At 41.2% G+C, this 12,620-nt stretch overlaps 1 protein-coding gene across 10 annotated transcripts in view; it reads left to right on the forward strand.

Annotated features, from left to right (window-relative positions):
- DENND2B (DENN domain containing 2B) overlaps window positions 1-12,620 on the forward strand; it is a 170,155-nt gene that overhangs the window by 39,045 nt on the left and 118,490 nt on the right. For 6 of the 10 annotated variants that reach the window (XM_080595788.1, XM_080595789.1, XM_080595787.1 and 3 more), the window contains one exon: window positions 1,491-1,582. The exons of 2 other annotated variants lie outside the window; for them this stretch is intronic. The gene's annotated coding sequence lies outside the window, so the exon portion shown is untranslated. Of the gene's footprint in view, window positions 1-1,490; window positions 1,583-1,640; window positions 2,280-12,620 lie in introns of those variants that run through there. 2 more of the 10 variants (XM_080595790.1, XM_080595784.1) reach the window with 2 other exon arrangements.

Genomic DNA, 12,620 nt, shown 5'->3' on the forward strand with positions numbered 1-12,620 from the left:
CTCCCTTTGCATTGGTGCTGGGTAAAACATTCCATTCTTGGGAGGAGTTACCTGCCTCCCCCTTTCCCCAGTTACGCAGCTGAAACTGTGCCCACTTGCAGCATGCAGTGAGTTTAACTCAGTCACATACCAAAGGGAACTTTTTAAGACAAAAACATGTACTGATTTTTCATATTTGGTTCCTATGGTTCTGCTGGGCTTTGCTGGTGTGGTGTCAAGGGAACTTAGCATGAACTTGCAAGCTTAGCATGTGCCACATTCATGTCTAGACAAACTGTTTAATGTGATGTCATTCTGGTGTCTTTTGGATTCTTCATAGCTGAAGTAGTTGACTTGATGTTCATCTACCTGTGAATAGTCTTCATGCAGTTCTTGATAACAGTGTAAAATATGCTTTGTGTAGCCTTTGTGTAGTGCTTTTGGTAGAAAGAGAGGTGGTTTAGGTGTACAGTCCACTGGGAGCTCTGTCATTCATAAAATGTAGGGTTTTCAGAAGTATAGTCGACACTATGCTCCAGTGTAGCTTATATTTTATAATATGTGATGTGTAGAGACAAGTGTTCACGTAAGACAGTTCAGCTATCTCAGACTGTCTATGGTCTTTTTTTATCCCACCTTTGCTATCAAGTTACAAACACAAACTGAATAGAAATATGGTGGAACTTTTTTATATCTCCTCGTGTGTAAACCTAGCTGTTTTGGTTACGTAATGTACGTACACATTTTTGTATGTTGAGTTTGGTAAGTAACACATAAATAGTTGCAAATGCTGGTTTTATTTTAAATATATAATGCAGGGGTGAAATGTCATAACAGCATAGTGACGTGCTTGACAGCGAAAAAATAAATTGGATTTCCTACTTTGCACTGCACTGTCAGCTTTATATTTTTATGCCCACTAGAGGGACTCCTGCTTATACTACTCATTGCAGAAAGCAGAGTCACACAGTCCCTTTAGTATCTTTTATGCAACTTTAAAACTCTGAATGACTGACTCCAGTTAAATCCTCTGAAGAGGTCAAAGTGTAAAAACTTTGGGAACGGTGCTGTTCTTCTGAGCCCAAATACTTTCCTGAATTTTCTTAATGCTCTTAAAAAAAAAAAAAAGAAAGAAAGAAAAAGTATTTTTTCTCTCAACTTCTCAGTCCAAGCTTTCCCATATGACATTGCTGGGGATTAATTAATTTATTTTTTTTTGTCCAAGAAAAAATGTTGTGTGTCTTTATGTTTGGAATTAGCTTTGGTTTTTCAACCATAGAGCCAGTGAATATGGTAAATTAATCTGTTCTTGAACTCTCAAATATTGAAATAGGTTTCTCCTTTAACTGGGAGACACTGAGTTTTGGGTTAGAGGCATGTAAACTTATAGTCAGTATGAGAAAAATTCCAAATATATCTGTTCTTTCTTGTTTAGCTGGGGGATCACTTTATGTTTGCCTTGTCAAAAAGCATTGCATGCTCCTGACCAGAAGATTTCTTCTTAATTACAGAAACATGAAAGGATACAGGAAGTCCTGAATGACCACAATGAATAATACCTGTGCTAATTAGGTCACTGGCTGGGTACTGGGAGAACAACAAGGTAAGCAGTCAGGCAATGCCAGCAGCATTTCATGTAACCTGCGTAATTGTGTTTCAACAAAGCCTTAGTGCTTTCAGATATCAAATTCATAACAAGTTGCGCAAAGACAAATAGCCTGCAGGTTTGAACGCAATAGATTCACTTTTAGTTCAGACCTTTGACAAGCAAACATCTCTGTTTTCCTTCCTGGGAGAAAAAAGTATAAGTTCTGTGTTACATTTCGTTTCTTTCTCTCTTTTTTTTTTCTTCTTTTTTTTTAATCCTGAATTATTGTTTTCTTTTTAAAGGCAATATCTTTGATTTCAACAATCGATTCATGACCAAAGCTCAGCTTCCTGGGCTGACTCAAGAAAGGGCTTGGAGGAGGGGTGGAATGCTTCAAAAACTTAGCTGATGAAAAGGCATGCTGTTTTGTGGATGCCTCCCAGAATTGTTTAAATGTGTGTGCGCGCGTGCGTGTGTATGAAAAAAGAGAGAGAGATCTCCATGACAACTGGCCCGGCCAGTCTGTGTTCTCTGCAATCATTTTAGCTGGAATCAGTGCTGTGAAAGGTCATATGAAGGAGTTGTGGGAAGCACAGCAGGTATTAGACGCTAAACGACTGGTTTTCTGGTTGCCTCAGATAATAAGACAGAGTTTTGTCTGGGAAATACAAATCTGAGAATGGAGTGGAAAGGGGAATGCTCCAAATTTCAGGTAACAAAAACTGCTTCTTAAATGTTATTTCCTCCCATTTTAGAGTGCTTTTTTTTTTTTAATCCTCTCTGTGGTGTTTACTCCCAGCCGGAGTGTCTATGCTAGCTTGGATTCCCTAGCTCTGGGGAATGATGTCATGCAGCAACAGTTGGATTCTATTAGCCAGTGAAAGAGGAAACATCCTGCATTTTTTTGGGGAAAAAAAAAAAGATGCTTTGGCTCTTTGTTGAATCTTGTGCAAAGGCTGCAAGAAGTGTTCAAAAAAAAGTTTCTAAAAATTTAATTCCCTGAAAATGTCATTAGGACCCATAAAACACCAAAAACACTGCAACAATTACTGCTGTATGCAAGAAAATAATTGTGGAAGTGTTACAGAATTCAGGAAACTTTTTTTTTTTCCCCCCCAGATGTTTCTATATACATCTTTAATGAGAAAATTAATTGCATCTTAATTGAGCAGAGGATTTGGAACCTCTACACGCTTGGGATCCTTTAGCAATTGTTTGGAGGATGTGCTGCTAAAGAGTTTCTTTTGAGTTGGGCTCTGTCTCAATCTGCTGCTTATGAATAGATGATGCTGGCAGCATTGTTCTTAATAAGGCTTTCAGTCCTGGAGTGTGTTTTTCATAGTTTTAAGCTAGCCTTTTTGGGCGGGGTTGGGAGGGAAATACAGCAAAAAAAAATTAATTAAAATTCAGTAATTGAGAGAGGCTTTTTTCTCCCCTTTCATCAGAGATGTTTGTTAAATGCTATAGTCCACAGTCAATATTAGGATGGCATTCATAGCATTTTAATAATTAATGTACAATTACTGTGTCTTAATGAAGAGACTTAGAAAATTGATACAGTTCTACTTTGTTGAACATCACAGAAAGTACACTGTACTGATAATCGTGATGAGAAGTTTAGGTCACTCCTGCATTGTTTAAAACTCTCCTCCAGCAGATGCTTGTTTCTACTTTTATGTTGCTTTGCTCCCTTCTGTGCATTTCAGATGTGATCCAAAGCATGCTGGAGTCCATGGGAGTTTTCCCATCAACTTCAAAGGTCCTGCCTGAGAACTTCTCAGCCTCCGTTTTAGTCTTTTGACTACAGGACCAGGCCACAGGCTCTAACTTTTCTTTCTTGAACTTTCCAAACAGAGGGTCTTTTGTATTCCAACAAACAATACCAGACATGCTGACTGGCTTCCGTGTGGCTGCTAACATGCACTGGAGATAATGATGATGCTTATTTCTGCTTTCTGCTATCATCATTCTAGGTAGGGAAGAGTGCAGTGAAAGGAAATCAAATCCACCTCTCCACCTCTACTCCTCACACAAGGCTATTATTTCTATGTCTGTGTGTGTGAGTAGAAATTGTTCCTTGATTAAAGGGCAGAATCAGATGTGCTTCAAGGAAGAATTCCAGGAAGAATTTCATAGGAAAACACTGTTATCACTGTGATCCCTCAGTAGAGTACTCATGAGGCTGCCACGGGTAAGGCAGTCTTTCTGCAGCACACATACAGAACTGACAGCTGTCTTCTGTGAAACCATCACTAATCAGCACAGTCTAACACTTTGTGTCCCCCTTTTCAATCAGATTTGGCCAGCATGACTCTGTAAATAAAATACTGCTGTTAGTGGATATTAATTAAGAGTCTGGTTCAACGGTTGAAAAAATTAGTAACTTTTCCTCTGTTTGATTGTTGGGAGGACTTTAATAAGAAATCCTTGTGCCGTTTTTTAACAGAAATTAATTATCTGGGGAGCTGATGTATTAGTTCAAACAGTCTTCCTCCTTAAGAAGTAATACCATGATGATTACCTAAGTTTAAGGCTCATCTGTGGAAAAAAATGCTATTCATCCCTGAAATTTCCAAGACAGAAATCATGGCTATGATTTTCAAAATCTGAACCACTGCTTGCAAGTGCTTACGTTTTGCAGATAGTCAGTTTGATACTCCTGAGAGATCTCTGCCAGATGTTGCAAAGTGGGCATCCTGAAGGCAATAGTTGCTTTATGAAGTCTGCCTGTTCTGTGGTGCAATAAAGCGGAGAACCGGGTGAGTTCTGTCGCAGTGTTTCTGGCCAAGTGGCATTTCCCATAGTGGCTGTGTTGTAGTATTTACCTGTTACTTTGTCAAATGATACAAGGCATCATTTCCCTAGTAATTTAATATAATTTTCAAGTGTCCTAGCATTCTGAATGGTTCCAAATGAAATTTGCATATGTAATATACTACATAGATCTTACCAGTAGGAAACTAAAAGTTAATCAATCATAATATATTTATAACTGCACTCATAACAAGATACCTGCTAGCTGACCTACTAAGGCTGGTCTTAAATGTAACCAGCTGCACACAGGCATTGGCACACTATATTTTTTTCCATTCATTAAGGGAGTAAACAATTCAAGAAGGCTGCTGCTGTACCCAGTAACTTGTGTGGAGTTCTCACAGCAGTTTGTGCAGGAGTAGTGGCTCTGGGTAACACATCCTGTGGACACGTACTCCTACATCTGTGCATCTTGAAGAGAGCTGTTTAACACTGCTGTCCCAACATAGATCTCCTTGTTGGTCCCATGCACTTTTCTCTGTGGGCTCCATGCCCACATTCTGTCCATGGATAGTGAGTGTCTCAGAGTTTTCCAGAGAGCTTGATGTGTTCTTTGATAGGATTAGTTGTGTTGTCTCATTGCAGTTAGAGGGAAAGTGAAAGGATGTGGCAGAAATGTTTTTTTTGCCTCTCCTTGATTATCTAACAAGTAATTTTTATATTGAGTTTTAATTGCTTGTTTTATCTTGCATAAGATCATCTTTTGTGTAACTGCTCATGCTCCATCTACCCCACAGGCTGATGTGTATGTTTCCCTGTTATCAGTTGCAGTGAGTTCCAGGTTAATTGCTGTGTGGATGTTTGTCTTTATTAGCTGGAAACAGAGTGATTTGTGAATGAAGTGAAGTTGTCTAGAAGTCTAGGGCTGACTTTGTCATACTTTACTGACTTTGTCATTCAATACTTGTTTCTGTTCTTACTCCATTCTCTAAATAAATAGTCTTCACTTTTTCTTCTGAAAGTCTAAGGCACTGTAAAAACAATATAGTTGTCTCTGTTTCTACAGTTTGAAGGCTGGATGATCTTCAGAGAACCTATTACAGATGTGGACAGATGTACCATTAAATTCTTGAACATGAGATCAGTATTTTCCTTATGTAACCTTATGCTTACAATAGACATAATTTGTAGACTGAAAACAACGGGGCTGCATATATGGAAGAGCTTCTCATGAGGATGCTCAAATCTTTCCTTCATTTTCTGTAAGTTAATTTCAGTTCTACCAGTGTGAACAACCAGTTCGCCCTGTTCTTTCTTCTTGTGTGTTGTCTTCTGGCCATGGTGACTCTGAGTGACTTTTGAAGGTGTAAAATGTGAAGTGCAAAATGATTTGTTCTGAGCAGCACACACTGGAGATATGAGTGTGGCTACCTTTAGTTGCAGGAAGAACCTTGAATTGATTGCACTGTCATTCTGCTCTGCAGTGCAGGGGCTCATTAGTGCTAATCAGTGATCTCTGTTCTGCCTTTGCATCTTTGACCTAGTTGCTTTTCTGAACTTAACACAGTTGCTAGCGTGACACAAAGCAGACTCTTGGCACAGCCCTGATCACAGAGCAGGGAGAGATCTGGCAACTTTCACACAAATCCATTATAATTAAGGCTTCCGGTCTGGGATTTAAACTTCTTTCTCTTAAAAGCCTGAGAAGCACTTTTTTTAATTTTTTTTTTAATTTTTCAGGCTGAAAATGAACCTTCTGTTGGTAGAGCAAAGTCCCCTGATAGTACTAGCTGCTGGCAGACCTGGGAGAGGCAGGTGCTTTTCCTGTTCCTTCAGAAGGCTTTTCAAATGTGCTCCTATCCTGAGCACGTTTGGAGCAGAACCTCCCAGGTTTTCCTCAGTTTCACGTGACAACAACAGAGGCTACTAAGCAGCTAGTGGAGTGTTGCACAGCTGGCTTTCCTCCAGTGCCAGATCTTATTCTGAGTTCCAGCCCCATAGTATTAATTCTCTCTGCCTACTTGGAGCCAAACTGCCGTATGCAAGGGGTGTTCAAAGGAGTCCCATTTCCCCATCCAGTCAGAGGCAGAGTTCATAGCTTGAACAGTTTTTTTTGGTTTTGTTTTTGTTGTGTTCCCTCCCTCCACCCCCCAGTGTAGTTTGATGACAAGAAGATGAATCAGAGGCTAAAACTTCTGCCAATGGCAAGAGTGCAGTTTGGCATCCTTTATGCAGCTGGCATCCAAAGGATACAAGCCATCAAATTATCCTGTGCTCCTGGTCCAGCTGAGCCTGCTAGTTTATGGCCAGAACATCCCTCCTCTGCCTTGAAGCATGCTTGGAAGTGGAAAGGCATCACTAAGCATTTACCATGGTAGGGACAGGTTGGGGACAGTTCGACAATTTTGACAGTACAAAATGTGCTCCATACAATGCGCTTTTGTGCCTCCTTGGTAGAAAGCAAAAAGCAATTTGAGAGCTGCAACAGCATGGAAACATTTGCAGCTGCACAATTCATGTTCCCATGTTTCAGTCTCGCACAGGCCCGGCCCATGCAGACCTTCTATTATTAGTTTTAGAAGGAGAATGGCTGACAGCTGATTAATTTAAATGGAGTATTCCAGAGAGCTGTTTTATGGCTGAGTTGTCAAGAGTGGCAAGCCAAGAAAACATTGACTAAAGTTACAAAGAAAATCTCTGATGTAGAACACAATCCTGTTTATTCAAAAGATTTCTAGGGGACTAAAACATCTTCATACTGCTCTGCTGTCAACATGTTCAAACTTGTGCTGGGGTAGGTGAGAAGCTGCACAGCTCAGCCTCTTGCACTTTTCACCCAGCATTTCCTGAGAAAGCTCCCCTGGGGTGTCCTGGGATGTTGTCAATAGGAAGGGGACACATTAAAATTCAGTCTTCAGAAACTTGCCTGAAAATAATTTCAGGTGACTCATTCTGGTGCTGGCTTTAAGAAAAAGTCAAGTTGGTTTCAGAACGAAGAGTGAAAAAACATTTTTGGGTACTGGATATGCTCTGTGGAATCAGCTCTCTGGATTAGAGCTGCTGTGTTCTGCATCACATTGGTCTTCACCATTACACTGACCCTGCTAGCTCACACTTTGGGCAGCAGATTGACTTTTGGGAACATATGAAGACCAAAGGGCAAATGATGTTTTTGCAGCGCTCTTTTATTAGTAACAGCACATTGCAGTAGGTTGCAAGTTGAGTGGTATCACCCTCTGGACATGCACAAAGAGCTGTCTGTCCACTTCTTTCCTTTCCTGTGGAAAGCACTGCCCTTGTAATGTTGCCTGTAAGCAAGACACTGCTCCCCAGCATGGGCAGCTGAAGCACAGCTCCTGCTGGAGGCTCTTTCCCTCACCTGAGTCTTCAGCGGGGAAGGAGAGCCAGTCCTGTTCGTGATTCTGCACAAGATGATCTGCATAGGTTTTCCCACTCCAACTGCAACGAGCCTCTGCCATGACACTGTAACGTACCTGCTTTCCTGGGACTGTTTACTCTACCTCTGCTTGGGACTCTGTGGCACAGAAATTAGAAAAGGTGAGAGCAAAGAATGGCATGGGGTGAGAAAGCTAAACTGCCCTCCCAGTTGCTCTGGGCTGGGAGGAGCCTGTGTGTTTTTCAGGGCAGAGAGCTTGTGTCTGTGAGGGTGATTGGGTGGTTGCCTGGGCAGAGACGGTGTCCCTGTGGGCTAGGCTGGGGCTGCTGTCAGGGTATGGAGGAGGTGCACCTGGAATGGACACGCAGCTGAGGTCCTAACAGACCCTTCCTCTCACCATGTGCTGCCTCTGCCCTCCTGGTTGCTTTGTCCCTTGGGACCATGGAGATGGGTGAAGGATAGCACTGAGAGTGGGTCTTTTTCCCCTTCTGTCCAGCAGGGTCCTTTTATAGCTGAACGCTCCCTGTAAAAGAGATTTGTTGCATGCAAAGGCTGGATGTCGGCAGAGGTTGAACCTTAATGCAGTTAGAAATGCTCACTTCCAGTCTGCACACTTGGCACTGCGTGTGCAGTGAGGGGGCTGCTATACCAGCTGGTTGTGCACATATCCCATCAGCAGGTTACAATCTCTTCTGTGCCAGACCCAGTGGATAGAATAATATACTGTCAAATTTGGCATTTGCATTAAGATCTGCTTTCCTCTGCTATGGAGACATTATCCAGTGTTCTGCTGAGACACATCAAGAGCTAAGGTCCCTGCTGTGTTCTATTTACTATTGGCTGACATGCATGGACAGTAGAAAACAAACGTAAACACAAATTGTTGCTGTGTACTACAAAAGCACAGCACGCTTCCTGGGGATTTATGACCATCTGGGAAGAAGGGAGGAACTGGGGGCAGCCCGAGGTCATCAGCTGCAGCACCTTGTTGGCGGATCCCAGCACGGTTTCTGTGCCACTGATCGCTCCGGTAAGGTGGGTGTACAGATCTGCTCTAAAAGTAAGGCCAGATCTTCAGGTAGAGGAAGATGATGAAGGCAGTGGGGTTGTGCTGAAGGCTTCCATATTTTTTCTGGAAAATCCATGCAGCTCTTGTTCTGGATGTGGCAGGCTGATTGCTATATGCCCATTTATGTGGAGATTCCGGCTGTTGGCTAACAGCTGTTCTGGCCGGTCTGTATGATATCCTTAAATCCTGAACAACACACAGATTGCTCTTCTTTCATCTGATTAAAATTTTCATGTGCAAAAAAAGGCTGCATTAGCTGAAGTTCCCTTGTGCATCAGCCTCTCGCAGAGCTCTGTTAGTTGCATAATATCATGTTGACAACAGTGCTGCTGGTGAGGTAAATGACCCTTGCGTACAGTAGCAATGCACATGAGCTTATCTTCTGAGACCTGGCATCAGGTCACCTTTGGAGACATGGTGACAAGACAGGCTTCAAAGTGAGTCACCACTTGTTCTGGGAAAGATGAGCTCTTGCTGCCTGTGTTGGTGCCAAATGAGGTGCTGGTTCATGGAAACATTATGATGGTACATTTAAAAAAAAAAAAAAAAAGACTCTTTTCATGAGAAAAGGACAAACCTGTTGTGGTGTTCCCAAAACAAAGCAGTCCAGGACCTTCGCAGCATCTGGGTGAAACAGAGAGCCTGCTAGGCTGTTTCACTGCTGCCCAGCACTGAACAGGAGCAGCAAATCCATCAGCTTGGACAGATTGCCCTTGTGACAGTGATTCATTAGCAGTTGTCACATCAGTTTTGTCTCCATGGCAGCCTCAGGTCTGACAAATGTGACAAAGCTGTGTTTTATCAGCAAATTCCCTAGCAAATCCCTTACTGGCCCTAGTCAGGAAAGCATATGGATAAGAGAAAATTATTCTTCCTGCTCTTCGTTACTGTTTCTGTTCTTTGTATGTGAACCAGCCAGCTAGGACTAGTTGCATTCCTCTGTAATTTGCAGTACCTCCTGTATGTGGCTGAGCTAGTGATGAATTGTTACCTTTTGTCATTTTTTAAGAAGTTTTATTCCTTGTTTCAACAACCATGGAAACATCAAAGGTCAGACTGAACTTTTGGGGAAACTGAGTGGAAGCACTGGTTTCTGACAACTACAGGGCAGGCTGGGGCACCTTTGGGTCAAACTGGCTGTTCTGCAGTGGACATTCAGATAGGTACGTTGGCTTCTCCAAGAGAAATACTGGCTGGGATTCATCTGGGGAGTAAGGAGTCAAGCTTACTCTGTTGCAGGCTGTTTGTTTGTTTTTGGTTGTCTGAGAGTGAGTGCAGGAGCATTTCATTTATATTTATCTCATAATCTTATCTCCCTTTGAATTTCCTCACTGAATACTATAAGATGAAGCAATATGCAACTATTTTTTTATCTGTAGGTCATCTATTAACATGTCATATGACAAATTGCATGCAGATATGAAATGAGGTAAAAAGAGTAAAATGATAGACATTCAGAAATCGCTTTTTATCACCAATCTTTCAATTTTGAAATCTAGAATGATCTGCAATGTAAGTATTTGATCCTTTTTTTACAGAGAAGGTAAAAGGAAGGAGGAAGATATTAGTTGAATAAACTGGATAATCTGATTTAAAAAAAAAAAAAAAGAGTTGGAGCTTTGGAAAGTATAATATAATTGCCCTTTCCTGAATTGAATCAGATCTATTCATAAGCATTCAGTCCATCTATACAGGGAATTGCAAACAGGATACAGCTTTGCTAATACTGGCAGGTAATGGATTTTTTTTTTCCTTAAGCAATAGACCACTTGGGCTTTGTATCAGAAGGTCATGAGGTTGTATCCTGATACTACACACTGGTCACGTGCAGTCTAGCTGATATCTCTGTGTGTATAGTATATATCTGTGAATTACTGCTCACCTCAGCTAGGTATATAAACAGACTTCAAGCACTGAAAATGTCACCAGCAACATTTTGTCTCCAAACCAGTTTTTGTTCAGGAGATCCTAAATTTACCCAGCAGAGATTTCCAAGAGGGTAGAGGCTAGCCTGCTTAGATCAAGACTACATTCTGGGACTGACCATCTCATTCGACCACATCAAGCCTGTGTACAGGCGGTGCTGAGTAACTCCCGGGCTGGTGTTTTCCAGTGTTATCTCAGAAATAGGAAATGGGTCAGCTGCTCACAAGTACAGTGTTCATAGTGACACAGTTGTCATTCTGAATTTGGAGGTGATGACTTTGAATGAACCACATATAGATGAATATATATATTTATAAAAAGAAATTAAGATATACCTCAGAAAAATGAACTCTGTCTTGTGCTAATGGCAACTGACCGCTCCACTGATCTCTGTGGGAGCAATTGCAGAGGGGGGGAACAGATCATCTTTCTGAATGATCAGGTGCACTCAGCAGAAGACAGAATGAAAGACAAGGGACAGAAATGTGTTTGTTCTTGAAGACCACCACGTGCCTCAGCATAGCTGGGTCTCTTGCTGCAAGGAATAACTTTTGGTTTACATTTTTAAAGCAAATTCAATCAGACTCTCTGTTTTGAGAGTGTCAAGACTTATTAAGAAGGGGAAGGTAACGCTTAACTAATGAAGTATTTATTTACAAGATTTGACATTCTATTATGTCTCTGACAATGAAAGTATGATGGTCATCATTTGAGGACAGCTAGTCAAAAGGGGTTGATAAATATGTTGTATGAACTTTGTGAGTTAGCCTGACTGACACCAAGCATGATTGTTTCCAGAACTTCACTCAGACTTGTGGGGAGCTAATCACTAGTGTAAGGACAGACCCAGACGTAAGGAGTCAGTCTGGCATTATCTTTGACTTTTAGTGTGTGGGGCAAAGCCAAATTTAAGTGAAGCAAGCCTGGCAAGAGGAACGCTTGTTATGAGCTCGAGGGCAGCTGGTGGCAATGGTATGCAGCATTACCGATTTCATTGCATATTCCTTTTCAAAGCTGCAGGAAAATTAAGCTTTAGTTGATTCATGAAGTTAACTGTGAAATTTTCTCCTTTCCCACCAACAATCAGTCACAGCAAGTTACCGCTTTCATTGCACCTTTCTGGAATGCAGTGGTCATGCAAGAAATTGTGAAAGCATCATAGTAAACTCAGATTGCTAGGATGTTTGAAGAGAAACTACTCAAGTGAAACTTTTGGTGTGTGTATGTTTTTCTCTCCTCCTGTACAGTGTTCAGAATGGTAAGTCTTAGTCTGTGGCTGAGTTTCCTAGGTAGCAAGTGTAATAATAACTGGGTTAATAAAAATTAGGCCTGGTAGCATCGCTGTTGAATTGACTGGCCTACTGCCTTACTTTTACCTCTAACTCTCCAAAAGACAGACAGACAGACACACACACACAAACTGGTTTTGAAGAGCCTTTAATTATCTTCTGATTATGAATTATCTTCTGGTAGGAAGAATAAATCAGTCAGTATGTACATCCATTTGCTCATTTCTTTCCTGTCACAAATCTGTGGTTAAAAATACAGTACTCACAAAATCTCTTCATCCAGTATCTCAATGGGAAGTTTGCATTTCTATTCTGTTTTTGTACCCAGCACATTCCTGCAGGCAGTTCAGAAGGGGAAGTGGAAAACTGGCTTTTTAGAACTGTGCTAAAGTGCTTAGTTTCTTAGCTATTTGCATCCTAGTTGGGGATTTTTACTCTGACTTTAAAATCTTTTCCAAGAAAAATGAATTTGAAGCCCAGACAGTATTCCCATATAACTGACTGAGTCATCTTCCTTGGGAATTGAGGGATCACTGTCACCTAATAACTAAGATGACCAGATAGTTAGGAATTTTTTGTAAGCTTATATTAGACCACTTATTATTTTTTCTTATTGTT

The sequence above is a fragment of the Anser brachyrhynchus genome (assembly GCF_964034855.1).
Source record: "Anser brachyrhynchus genome assembly, chromosome: 5".
NCBI classification, from domain to species: domain Eukaryota; kingdom Metazoa; phylum Chordata; class Aves; order Anseriformes; family Anatidae; genus Anser; species Anser brachyrhynchus.